The sequence below is a fragment of the Mastigoproctus giganteus genome, chromosome 9 (assembly GCF_048544385.1).
Source record: "Mastigoproctus giganteus isolate SK-2022 chromosome 9, ASM4854438v1, whole genome shotgun sequence".
NCBI classification, from domain to species: domain Eukaryota; kingdom Metazoa; phylum Arthropoda; class Arachnida; order Uropygi; family Thelyphonidae; genus Mastigoproctus; species Mastigoproctus giganteus.
In genome coordinates this window covers 102,584,125-102,597,680 of record NC_143583.1, presented here as the reverse complement: position 1 = coordinate 102,597,680, position 13,556 = coordinate 102,584,125, and positions in this window count along the sequence as shown.

Below are 13,556 nucleotides of genomic sequence, written 5' to 3'. Positions count from 1 at the left end.
GAAGCGGTTATTTTTTATTTATTTATTTTACTTTATTTTTTTTGTTTTTGGCTGATGCTGCATAAGCTTGCTTTCTTGCATCAAATGCCTCTACTAATGCTAATGCTAAATGATCCAAGAAAGCTGCATCAGCCAGACAAAAAATCTACCCACTTTATTTATCTATCCCTTATAACAATTTGTCTAATCCTTTTTTAAATTTATTCAAACTATCAACTTCCATACCAGCAGATGATGGAAGTTTGTTCCAACAATCACTCTCTGGCTGAAAAGAACTTTTCACACATCTATCCTGCAACCATCCTTTTCCAATTTAAATTTATATCCCCTTACATGTGTGTTATCCCATAAAGAATAAGCATCCCATCAGCATTTAATTTACTTAATCCTTAAACACTTCAATCAGATTTCTTCAAAGGTGCATACTTTCCAGATGCTGCAATTTACAGAACTCAAGTCTTCCCTGGTAAGAGTAGCCTTTTGTGCTCCTGATTAATCTTGTTGCTCTCCTCTGCACAAGCTCCAACAGATTCATCCTTCCTAAAATGAGGTTTACACATCTATATGCAGTACTCAATATGCAGCATAGTCATTCCCTTATACAACTGGTTGATAACCTCTTTGTTCTTGCTGGAAAAGGGCTATATAAGGTGATATCAATTTAACTACTGTTGAAATAGAAATATATCTGTGATATCATGGGTTTGAAATCAGACATTACAGACTTTATGCAAACTTCCTTCCTTCCACTTCCTTCTTCATTTCACAAATATACATGGTCTCAGTTTCAATCTCAAGGACGTCCAATTCCATTTACAGTCTGCAATATCCCACATACTTTTTCTAAAAGAATCCCAATTATTGGTTCATTCAACCACTGCTCATCTCAGTTGTCCTAATTATTCACTATATGATTCCTTTTGCTTCAAAGGTGGTACTTGTGCATATGTCTGATATTCCCCGACAGACACTCAGTAATTTGTAATCTCTTCTTTTCAATCTTCTATGGCTAAAAATCTCTCCCCCCCATTCTGTCAAATTGATCTGTTGCCTCTATTGTTCTTCCAACTCCACTAATCACTTGGAATTCTGACTTTTCTTTCTTTGAAACTTGACTTCTCCAGTCCACCTTTCCTAACAGTGGGATAATTTTCCTTTGTGATTTTAATGTCAACAACTCCAGCCAGCTTCCATTGTCAAATCACATGGACCCAGCTAGTTGAGATGCTGTGGCTTATGCAATTACTAATGACCTCACACATTGTTCATTTACCTAACAGAATACCTCACAATATTATTCACACGACCAACACTCTTGATCTTCTCCCAAACAACCCTTTAAGCACATTGTTGAGGTGAGTGGTCCTCCACTCAGGTCACAAATTGGTGATAAACTCTTCTCTGTTGGAGCCTTCCTCTCATGGCTGTTCTCAACCTTGTGTTGTTTGGTATAACAAGAATACAAAATGGGATGATCGAAAAGATTTCTTTTCCTTGGTCAGATTACTGTTTCAAATCTGATGTCAACATTTGCTCAGGTCATGTCAGTGAAATTATTCTTGTAGGGATGAAATCCTTTATTTCACACTCCACCTTAAAACCTTGTCCTTTATCCAAACCTTGGGTTTCCAATAAATGTCTAAGGCTGTTCAAGATAAGAATGTTGCATATCACACTTGGCTTTCATCCAAAATTCCAGATTCATTCTCTGCCTATATGAAAGCTCACACCAATTGTAAATCAGTTATTAATCAGTCCAAACTAGATTTTGAATAGGCTAAGGGTAGAAAAATTGCTTCTTTTCCAAATAGTAGCCGAGCATTCTCTCTCTCTCTCTCTTGCCAAAGCTACTGGCTGCAACTTTTACCCATCTCTTTCCCGCCTCTATCTAAACCAGATGGTTCTATCACCACTTCAGCCAAGAAAATACTGACCTACTAGCATCCTATTTTTTTTCCAACTCATGTATTAATGATTTTGGTAAATCACCTCCATTTCCCAGTACACTCCATTCAATGCCTCCTGTGGTCTTCCATCAAAAGGAGATCAGAAGAATTTCAAATAGCCTTGATGCCAAGAAAGAACCAGGTCCTGATGGTATTTCTCCACTTGTTATGAAAACTTGTTCTCCTGGGCTTACTCCAGTTTCATGTTGTCTTTTGACACCACCTTATTTCACTAGAGTTTTTCCCTTCTGCTTGGAAATTTCTTTGTACTCAGCTGGTTTCTAAAAAGGGTGACAAATCCCTTCCATCCAATTATCGTCCCATTGCACTTACTTTTACTCTTTCTAAAGTAATGAATAAATCTATTAACCACCAACTCCAAAACTATCTAGAAATCTATCATCTGATCAATGATCACCAGTATGAATTCTGTCAGTGTCGATCACTGGCTTTTGTTACCCATTTTTGGAAAAAGTCAATGGAAAGTTTGATGAAACTCAAGCAGTTGATCTTGACACTTCAAAGGCATTTCATGATGTTTGGCATAAAGGCCTCTTAAACAAGCTTTGATCTTATGGTTTGCCAACTGTTTTTTTTTTTTTTTGTAATTAGGTATCCAGTCTTCTCTTTTACTGCTCACTGCAGGTGATGATAGACAGCTCTATGTCTTCTAACTTCTCCACAAATGCAGGTGTTACCCAAAGTTCAGTTCTTTCTCCCATTCTTTTCCTCTTGTATATTAACGATCTTCTTCTGTTAACTTGAAATCCTATCAATAGTTTTGTTGATGATAGCACATTGCATTCCACCTTCCAGTTTGAGAAACCTTGCCCTGCACAAACAGCTTCAACTTCTCAAATATTCACTATCAATTCCCTAAATGCCAATCTCCAGGTTATTCTCCAGTGGGGCAAAGGTAACTTAGTCAATTTCAATCTTTCTAAAACTCGGTCCTGTCTTATATCTCCCAAAAAAAGGTTGTTTCTTCTGCTCCTATGGTTATCTTTGATGACATTCAGATTTCTAGACAAGAACACATATCTCTATTAGAGATTACCCTGACTTCTAATCTCTCTTGGCATAAGCACATCACAAATGTTGCCTCTTCTGCATCCAAAAAACTGGGGTTTCTCTTTCAGTTTTGGCATTACTTTTCTTTCAAACAGCTGCTCACTTTGTACAAACTGCAAATCCAACTTAGCATGGAACATTGTTAAATCTGGGGCAGTGCCCCCAAAACCTGTCTCAGGTTTATAGATTCTATTCAAAGGAAGGCAGTTAGATTAATTAATGACTCATCTCTAACACAGTCTCTCTACTCTCTGTCTCATAGATATTCTGTTTCTGCTGCATGCCTTTTCCATAGATACCTCCATAGGCACTGTTCTTCTGAGTTGTCTTCTATAATTCCTGCTCTCTCTTTTCCAAACCAGTCCGAATGTGCTGTAACCAGTCAGCATCCTCTTACTGTCTGACTTCAAACCCACAGAACCAACTTTAACTTTTCTTCTTCTTCCTCATTTATTCCTTCACCTTCTGTTGATAATGAGGAAGAATCTCTCTCTTCATATGTATTTTCTGAAAATTATAATATACAGAAATTCAAGTCTAAAGTCAGCAAGTACTTTCTTTCATCTTCTCAACTTTCAACCCATGCACAGTACTAAGTACTATTGGTTCTAATACCTCTCATGCTTTAAAAAAAGATGAGAAATTTTTACTCAGACTTAGTTCCTAGTAGAGTTCTAGGTGTGGTGCTGGTCTGAAAGTAAACTGGCATTCCCTTGCATGATTCAGGCATTCTATTAGAATATGCTAGATCGTCAGAGTAGGTCTTCTGAACCAAGAAGATAATTATGTGTAATGTTCATATGTCTTATATGAACATTATATGTTCATATGTACTTCTTGTCTTTTTGGTCTCAGGCTTGCATTCTCTGGTTTAGTCTCTGTGGTTTGTTATTTCCTTGAGTTTGCCGAATTCAATGCCAGTGTTTTATGCGGTGCACTCTCTCTCTCTCTCTCTCTCTCTCTCACTGCCTTTCTGCAGTCGTCACATGGTATGTGTTAGTTGTTTTCAATAGGTGTTGTGACCAAATTGGCTGCTTAGTCTTCTAATTAATTAATTAATTAATTTCTGGAATTTCAGAATTCCTAGAATTCTTAAATTCCAGGAATTTAGTAGGATTGGATACCTTTATTTGCTTCAGTACACATCTTTAAGGTATTCTGGATTTTCAATAATATATATGTGGTAGCCATCAAGAGGATTTCTTAGTGCAAGGCTCACTGAGTCTACTATGACTCAGTAAGCCTTGTAACATATAAATTATTTTATATTTTTCAAGGCGGCCTGTACTGCCTTCAGTTCTCCGAAATATATTCTAAGTTTCCTTAGGAGTTGTGCTATTATGACAACTGGGAAGACAGCAGCAATTCATACTTTCATATCAGTTTTGGAATCATCTGTGTATATGATTCCAAAACTGATATGAAAGGTATAATTTGGGTATTTCACATTAACAGCAGAATGTAATTACAGCCAGGCCTCGCATAATGTGAGTTCGATTAACGCATTTTTCAGTTACTGCTATTTGAAAAAATTATACCACTTTTCACTTTACACGATGCAAATTTCCAGTTAACGTGACCTTTTTTTATGTGATAGTTAAAAAATATTTGAATCGCATTAAGGTTACCGCACATCGGACAGGCAATAAACAAATGTTTGCCTGCTGCCCGCCTCAGTGTGTTCCATCAACCATCGGAAGAAGACGTATTACTTGTTTGTCTCCCGCTAATAAAGTCAATGCAGACTTGCATTTAAAAATTCTAATTTTTAAATGAGCCAGATGAAAATGTTACCACGAAGGAGATAACGGTAAAAGAACTAGATGAAATCTTTCGTATTGCAGAGAACCTTTTGTTCGAGGTTCTCTGCGATATTTATTTCGCTAGGGCCCAGAGAAGGTTGTTGTTGGCTATTGGAAATTGATTGATGAAAAGAGAAAGTCAACACTGTTCAAATATTTCCGTAACAAATTGTTTCTTCATTGTGTACTTTATGTCAGAGGTTCCCAAACTTTCTCGGTTCACAGCTCAGTAATCAGTAATCTTTTCACAGCGCACCTAGACCAAATGAAATACCTAACAGTTCCGTTTATTAAGTAGTTAGATCCAAACAACTTTTTTTTTTCTTTTTTTTATTTGGTTTTTTTTTAGGAGCATTAGCAACTAAGGCCATATTGCTCCGGGATATGCGGTGGTCATTCCGACCTTTCCGCATCCTCCGTATTTGGTGGTGACGGGATCGAACCCCGGTCTAATCAAGAAGAGTGTGCTACACACTGCTGCTCCTTCCCACCTGGCTACGGAGGTGCCTCCAAACAACTTAATAAGAAATGTTGAAACTGTGAACTACCTTGAGCTAGTAGTTTGCATGGTGTCTGACAGATGTTGAGTATCGCTGTGCTTCAGTTGAAAATTTAAAATATTCTGCTGCGCACAATTTGGAAACTGCTGTTTTATGCAATAAACATTTAATTCCATAATTATTTTCATTATCTTTTACATGGTATACAGTTAAAAAGTTATTTTTAAAATTCTTTATGGACAATTCCTGAAGGTCAAGGACCAATTATAATTTTTCCTATTGATTATTATATTCGAATAATGCGTTTCCGTTTTACTCGCAGGACGAATTATCATGTTAATTGAGGTCAGCCTGTATTGGAGATTCTCTTTCAGACTGGATGTTTCATCCAGTCTGAAACATCCAGTCATGTTTATGACAGTCTCTTTAAGCCTTATACCTAAAGGTCAGTTGATATGCAGACGGGCTTTGTGGATATTTCTCCATTGCGGTGCAAAAATTGTTGGCCATATTGAGTGTCTTGACATGGATTTTATTTTCCATGCATAACGTAATACTGATTGTTATCTTTTAATTGACAGTGATAGTTTGTGGGCTTTGGCAGATAAGCTTGGTATTTGTGATGTTTGATATACCTCAAAAGCAGTGAAGATGACATTGTGATGCTTGCTGATGATGTATGAGATCAGCCACTGTATCCTCACATCACGTAAACATTATCAGTAACCGCACATCATCAAAACTATAGTGTTCAGCTTAGAGTAGTTTTGTTTTTAAAGAAATTATTTTTATTATTGTTATTTTTTATTTTTTTAAATTTTTTTAAAGTAGTGCAATATCATGGCAACTCGTCGTGAAGGCAGAGCACAATATGAGAAAGAGCAAATGATGCCTACCACAACTACTTTGTAGCTTATTAAGAGTTATCTATGGTGTATTTAAACACCGATATTATATAGATACCAAAACTCTTAAAGTATTATGCCTTGTGCATTTATTTATTTTAAATATTGACATCTACACCTCTTGGCATCTCTCATATTGTGTGATTAACTTCACATCTGGGTCGTCATGGTTGCATTACCAGGGTACCTGCCCACCCACTGATGATCGGCCAATAGCCGTGAAACAGTGCTGTCTGGGTGGTGGTACTCAACTGAGAATAAGTAACAATAGCCTTCTCTATTAGTGAAGAGTTACTTATTCGAAGTAGTGCAATATCATGGCAACTCGTCGTGAAGGCAGAGCACAATATGAGAAAGAGCAAATGATGCCTACCACAACTACTTTGTAGTTTATTAAGAGTTATCTATGGTGTATTTAAACACCGATATTATATAGATACCAAAACTCTTAAAGTATTATGCCTTGTGCATTTATTTATTTTAAATATTGACATCTACACCTCTTGGCATCTCTCATATTGTGTGATTAACTTCACAACTGGGTCGTCATGGTTGCATTACCAGGGTACCTGCCCACTCACTGATGATCGGCCAATAGCCGTGAAACAGTGCTGTCTGGGTGGTGGTACTCAACTGAGAATAAGTAACAATAGCCTTCTCTATTAGTGAAGAGTTACTTATTCGAAGTAGTGCAATATCATGGCAACTCGTCGTGAAGGCAGAGCACAATATGAGAAAGAGCAAATGATGCCTACCACAACTACTTTGTAGTTTATTAAGAGTTATCTATGGTGTATTTAAACACCGATATTATATAGATACCAAAACTCTTAAAGTATTATGCCTTGTGCATTTATTTATTTTAAATATTGACATCTACACCTCTTGGCATCTCTCATATTGTGTGATTAACTTCACAACTGGGTCGTCATGGTTGCATTACCAGGGTACCTGCCCACCCACTGATGATCGGCCAATAGCCGTGAAACAGTGCTGTCTGGGTGGTGGTACTCAACTGAGAATAAGTAACAATAGCCTTCTCTATTAGTGAAGAGTTACTTATTCGAAGTAGTGCAATATCATGGCAACTCGTCGTGAAGGCAGAGCACAATATGAGAAAGAGCAAATGATGCCTACCACAACTACTTTGTAGTTTATTAAGAGTTATCTATGGTGTATTTAAACACCGATATTATATAGATACCAAAACTCTTAAAGTATTATGCCTTGTGCATTTATTTATTTTAAATTTTTTTTAATGAAAACTTCAAACACAAAACATATTAGGACCTGTACTTAGTATTGCACACAGGTTTAAGGCTGAGAAGACAATAGATACCTGTTAACATTACACTTGAATTTCTGTAGACTGTAATATTTGGGAAATACGCCTCAAGGAAAGTTGTTCCAGAAAAGAGAAGTAGAAGAGATAAATGAGGAAAAGAAAAAGTTGGGTACTGTGAGTTTGGAGCTGGACATGGTATAGCGTTACAGGTCCTGCAGCCCTGGGAATTCCCCAACTAAGCAATGATCTTTTGTGAACCAGCAGAGACTCTGTAAAGGATAGAAAAGTATGGATCACAGTGTAGTGTTGGAGTGTGTTGTATATTGTTCATCTGGCCTCTTTGCCATTGAGTCCTTGGAAAAACCAAGGTTCCATCGTTGCCCATCCTTTACTATATGAAGGGTGGGCCAGGTGTTAGGATTGCATTGGTCTCTAACAGGGTAAACCCTGACATTGCCTAGGCTCTTCAGGGAAAAGCCAAAACCTGGAGCTATATAGTGAATGGATGCTGACTGCTTGTGGAATGTGTTCAGAATATTTTGGAAAAGTGGGGGAATTACAGTTGCCAATTCAGGAAACAGTGCCAATGGAAGTAGCTATAGAAAAGGCAAGTGGTAGAAACGGAATGTCTGTGAAACAGAGTAAATAGACTTTGTAAGAGGTAGGTCATTAATTAATCTGACTACCTCTTTCTGAACAGAGTTTAGAATCTTGAGAGAGGTTTAGAGGGGCACCAGCCCAGATGTGAGAACAATATCCCATGGTACAGTGGGTCTAAGATTTGTACAAAATAGCTTTTATAAGAAAAGTAGTGCCAATAACAAAAATAAAACCCAGTTTTTATTTTAATGCAGAGGAAGCAATAGAAAAGTCAGGGTATTTCCCTAACTTTTAATCCCTATGTGATGTTGTCCACAAATCTGAATGTCAATAGAGATGAGCACAGAAGCAAAAGATTCTTTTTGTTGCAAGAAAAATAAAGGAATCAATTTTAGAACAGTTGAAATGAACTAAGTTTTCTTTGTCCCACTAGAGCATTACCTGGAGAGGTGCATAATTAACTCATACTCTTTGATATGTCTGTTATCAAGTCCTAAAGGAGGTTAGGCAAGTGAAGGCAGATTATGAGAAATCTTTGGCAAAGGATGCAAAGAAAAACAGAAAAGATTTCTTAACTTATATATAATACCATGTCAGAGTATCCAATTTCATTGGATACTATGATGTGGTCACAAAGGAGCTGGATGCAAAAAATAATTTTGATATCATATATTTGGATCTCAGGAAAGCTTTTGATACTGTGCACATTAGCATTAACATTAGTAGAGGCATATGATGCAAGAAAGCAAGCTTATGCAGCATCAGCCAAAAAAAAAAAAAAAAAACACTTCCATTTCTCCCTCCGTTCGTTCGTTCGAAATACCTGTCCAGCTGAGCCTTAAATTTATTTAGGTTATCAACTTCCACAAAAAGGGGATGGAAGTCTGTTCCACCAACCAACCACCCACTGGCTAAAGGCAAATTTCCACACATCTATTCTACATCTGTCTTTCCTCAATCTGAATTTATGCCCTCTCAGGTGATTATTCTGAGCAAGAGAAAGAATCCCATCGGCATTGAGCATGCTCAAACCATTCAAGGCTTTATAAATCTCTACCAGATCACCTCGCTGGTGCCTAATCTCCAGACACTGTAATTTGCAAAACATAAACCTTTCTTCGTAAGAGCAACCCTTTGTTCTATTCACTAATCTTGTTGCCCTTCTCTGTACACATTCCAGCAGCTCTACATAATTCTTGAAATGAGGCCTCCAGACCTGTATACAGTACTCAAGGTGTGGCCTGACCATTGCCTTATACAAGGGAATAATCACCTCCATATCCCTGCTAGAAAAATTCCTGTATATCATTGACAAGACATCATGAGCTACTCTTCCAGCCCGTCTGCATTGCTCAGAGAACTTCATATCTGCCTGCACAATTACTCCCAGGTCCTTTTCATTCTCTACCACTGTCAGTGTAGTACCACAGAGTTGATAAGTTGCTCTGGGGTTGCTGTTTCCCATATGTAGTACTTTACATTTGTCAATGTTAAACTTCATTTGCCACCTCTCAGCCCATCTGCTCAACCTTTCCAGATCCTGTTGCAGCAGCATAGTGTCAGTAGTGTCCTTGACAACCCTGCCAACCTTCGTATCGTCTGCAAACTTGGACATTAAGCTTGATATACCATCATCAATATCATTTTTAAATACAGAAAACAATAAAGGACCCAATACTGAACCCTGAGGAACTCCACTAATAACATTAGTCTACGATGAGCAGTGTCCATTGATTACCACTCTCTGTCTTCTCCATCCATCCCTTTATCCATAGCAGCATCCTCAACCATCCCTTTATCCATAGCAGCAATTTGCCTCCAATGCCACACTGCTCCAATTTGTGCAGCAGTCTTCCATGTGCAACAGTATCAAAAGCCTCTCTAAGATCCAAATATATAATATCAAAGTTATTCCCTGCATCCAGTTCTTTTGTGACTGCATCATAGTATCCAATCAAATTGGTCGGGCAAGACTTTCCCTTCACAAAACCATGCTGTGTCCGAGCTATAACTGAAGTCTTGTCTAGATGATCCTGCAGTGCTTCTTTAACCAGTGCCTCCATTAATTTTCCAGGAACAGAAGTTAAACTCATAGGTCTATAATTACTTGTGTCAGCCTTTGATCCTCCTTTGTGAATTAGGGTCACATTTGCACATCTCCAGTCTATGGGTACCTCCCCTGAGTCCAAGGAAGCTCTCATAATTATGGCTAAGGGTTTGCTTACTTCCTTTGCTGCCTCCTTTAATATAACTGGATAGATCCCAACCACCCCAGGTGCCTTTCTTGTGTTTATCTTCAACAATTTCTCCTCCACTTTACTCACAGTTATTACAAGATTCTCTAGCTTATTGCCAGAGTTGAATACACCTTTGGCATTCCCCTCACTGAATAACTCTTCATGTGTGAATGTTGATGCAAAATATTCATTTAGTTTGTTAGCTACCTGAGCAGGGTCATGAACAGTTGACCCATCGATATCAAGTGGACCAATCTGATTCATCCCCTTCCTTCTAGAGTTTACATAAGTAAAGAACTCTTTGCTGTTTTTCTTCGCATCCCTTGCCAAGGATCTCTCGTAATCTGCCTTCGCCTGCCTAACCTCCTTTGTAACTTGGTTACAGATCAACTTGTATCTATCATAGGCTTCTCTGTCACGTGTTAATTTGTATGTATCCCATGCATTTTTCTTCTCTGCCATATGCCTCATTAGTTCATCTGACATCCATTTAAGCCTAAACCCTGAACAATATTTCTTAGTTGGTATGTAAAGCCTAGTAGCTTCCAAGATAAGTTCTTTGAATGCTTCCCATTTTGAATTTGCTGTTGGTAACATCATCAGTTGATCCCACCGTATAGAATTTAAATACTGTCTCAGTCCATCGTAGTCGCCTTTACGAAGGCAATACCCCTTCCCTTTACCCCTAATGGTAGTTACCTCTTTGAGTAACTCCCACTTCAGAACACTGTGATCACTGCCACCTAGTGGTTCCTTTATCTGCAGATCCTTAATGCATGAAGAATCACTATTGATAATCAGATCAAGAGTATTACTCCCTCTAGTTGCCTCCCGAACATGCTGATGTAGAAAACAATCATCCAATAAATCCACAAAAGCCTTGCTAGTGTGTGAGTGACCAGCCCACAAATTCCAGTCAATATCTGGGAAATTGAAATCCCCCATTATAAGACTTTCTGATTTACTGGCCCACACTCTATTTCCCTGTACAGTTTCTTATTATACTCATCAGAGTCATTAGGCCTATAGCACACTCCTACTCTCAATTTTGATCTCCCAATGCTTATGTCACACCAAACTGACTCGACACTGCACTGTCCAGCGATGTCGACTGGCTTCACTTCCTTGGATTTTATGTGTTTCTTAACTAATAGCATAACCCCTCCTTCCTTCCTATTCTGTCTATCCTTTCTGTAGACATTGTACTCCCCAAATTCCAGTTCTGTATTCCTTATATTTGTGTGACACCACGTCTCTGAAATCCCAACAATATCTGCCTTTGATGTTTTGAGCAATACCTCAAATTCATCAAATTTCTTTATCAAACTTCTAGCATTGGTGTATATGCAAGTATACATGCACCTGTTCCTATTCTTAGCTACCCTAACACAATCCATGTGTTTACTTGTACCGCAATGACTCACAGCAGTCTCTGAAATATCCTGCATCTTGTTTTCCAGGCTGATGCTCATTCCAATAGAAGCAGTGCAAGAATCACTTTCACCTCTGCCAGTGGCTATTGTTAATCTATTAGTCCTTGTATCCCCTCAAGCTAGCAGTTTTCCGATCCAGCTAACACTGCCTCGATAGCATCAGCAAATATTCTTGCACCTTTTCTATTTAAGTGTATCCCATCCCTGTAGAAGCAGTCTCTCCTGTTAACAAGTACAGCCAGGCTGAAAAAAATTCTACCCCTTGAGCCTTGCACAATCTTTCCAGGGCTGAATTGTTCGATAAGGCTCTCATCATATACTCCCTCCTATCGTGTCTGGGCAGAATTGCAGACACTTTCAAATTCAACCCTGCCTGACCGATTTGATTGGATAATGTGATGCAGTCACAAAAGAACTGGATGCAGGGAATAACTTTGATATTATATACTTGGATCTTAGAAAGGCTTTTGATACTGTTGCACAAATTGGAGCAATGTGGCATTGGAGGTAAATTGCTGCTATGGATAAAGGGGTGGTTGAGGGGGAGAAGACAGAGAGTGGTAATCAATGGACACTGCTCATCGTGGACTAATGTTATTAGTGGAGTCCCTCAGGGTTCAGTGTCGGGTCCATTACTGTTTTTTGTATTTATAAATAATATTGATGATTGTATATCAAGCTTAATGTCCAAGTTTGCACACAATAGAAAGGTTGGCAGGGTTGTTAAGGCCACTACTGACACTGCTGCTGCAACAGGATCTGGAAAGGTTGAGCAGATGGGCTGAGAGGTGGCAAATGAAGTTTAACCTTGACAAATGTAAAATACTACATATGGGAAACAGCAACCCCAGAGCAACGCATCAACTCTGTGGTACTACACTGACAGTGGTAGAGAATGAAAAGAACCTGGGGGTAATTGTGCAGGCAGATATGAAGTTCTCTGAGCAGTGCAGATGGGCTGCAAGAGTAGGTCATGGTGTCTTATCAATGATATAAAGGAACTTTTCTAGCAGGGATAAGGAGGTGATTATTCCCTTGTATAAGGCAATGGTCAGGCCACACCTTGAGTATTGTATACAGGTCTGGAGGCCTTTTCAAGAAGGATGTAGAGCTGCTGGAACGAGTACAGAAAAGGGCAACAAGATTAGCAAATGGAACAAAGGGTTGCTCTTATGAAGAAAGGCTTAAGTTTTGCAAATTACAGTGTCTGGAGATTAGGCATCACAGAGGTGATCTGATAGAGGTGTATAAACCTTGAATGGTTTGAGCATGTCAATGCTGATGGGATTCTGCCTCTTGCTCAGAATAATCACCTGAGAGGGCATAAATTCAAATTGAGGAAAGACAGATGTAGGATAGATGTGTGGAAATTAGCCTTTACCCAGCGGATAGTTGGTTGGTGGAACAGACTTCCATCCCTTTTTGTGGAAGTTGATAGCCTAAATAAATTTAAGATTCAGATGGACAGGTATTTCGAACGAACGGTGAAGTGGAATTTTTTTTTTTTTTTTTTTTGGCTGATGCTGCATAAGCTTGCTTTCTTGCATCATATGCCTACCCTAATTCATGGATTTTTTTTCAACAGTGACCTGTACTTGTTAAGTAATTCTGCCGGTTTAAAAGATGATATCTGCTCTACAACGTCATCAACCTTTGCCCCTGGCAGACATACCCTGGTCTTGTTCCACCTATCTTTTTACAACGCATGTTCCCCATTTTCCTGACAATAGAGTCACACATGGAAGACTGCTGTACAAATTGGAGCAGTGTGGCTTTA